Source organism: Octopus bimaculoides, chromosome 9 (genome assembly GCF_001194135.2).
Source record: "Octopus bimaculoides isolate UCB-OBI-ISO-001 chromosome 9, ASM119413v2, whole genome shotgun sequence".
In the NCBI taxonomy this organism is placed as follows: Eukaryota; Metazoa; Mollusca; class Cephalopoda; order Octopoda; family Octopodidae; genus Octopus; species Octopus bimaculoides.
In genome coordinates this window covers 89728498-89729294 of record NC_068989.1, presented here as the reverse complement: position 1 = coordinate 89729294, position 797 = coordinate 89728498, and the positions used below count along the sequence as shown (strand labels likewise).

Below are 797 nucleotides of genomic sequence, written 5' to 3'. Positions count from 1 at the left end.
CATTTTCAATATATAAGTTGACTCTTCTACACATGTTTTGAAATACATCTTGGAGAGTCTGATGCATCTTGGAGAGTCTGATGCATCTTGGAGAGTCTGACGCGGTATGGACCGTGTGAAGGTTATGATTGCGTCTTTTAACTCATTAATGGTTTTCAGGCAATTCTTGTACACTGATCCTTTACTTGCTCCCCAGGAAAAAAAAAAAGTCTCGCAGCGTTAATTCAGGTAATCTTGGTGACCAAAGTCCCTTCGAAATAATCCATTCACCGATAAACTCTTGAAAAGTCTCACTGCAGAGAGATTTTTTTGAACACCCTATATTTCCCATATTTGCTCATGCGTAAGTCACACTATTTTATACTTGATTTTAACTGAATAGACCAGGGTACAACTTTTCTACACTAAGATGCCCTTCCTGTCACAAACCCTCACCTGTTTCCAAACAAGGTAATATTTCCTCATGGCCAGACATGTTTACACAGAATATTGGACATGAATGATACTGCTTGTACAGCAGGGAGACTCATTTACAACTGTCATACAATATCAAGGCAAGGAGACACAAACATACACACATTCACACACACAGGGGACACTTGTGCATATATATGCACATATATGCACAAGTGACCCCTGGGAATCTAGATCAATGGACCAAGTTCAATTCTTGGTTGTAGTAATTTTGTTCACTCTTAACCAGAGGTTCTCAAACTTTTTGGGCCATCGCCCCCCCCCAACCCCTCATGGCCACATAATACCCTCAGTGCCCCCACCCCTATTTTTATGTATAAATA

The 797-nt window shown here is 40.4% G+C and overlaps 1 protein-coding gene across 1 annotated transcript in view; it reads right to left on the bottom strand.

Annotated features, from left to right (window-relative positions):
* LOC106868731 (probable ATP-dependent RNA helicase DDX23) overlaps positions 1-797 on the bottom strand; it is an 18363-nt gene that overhangs the window by 11484 nt on the left and 6082 nt on the right. The window lies entirely within an intron of this gene.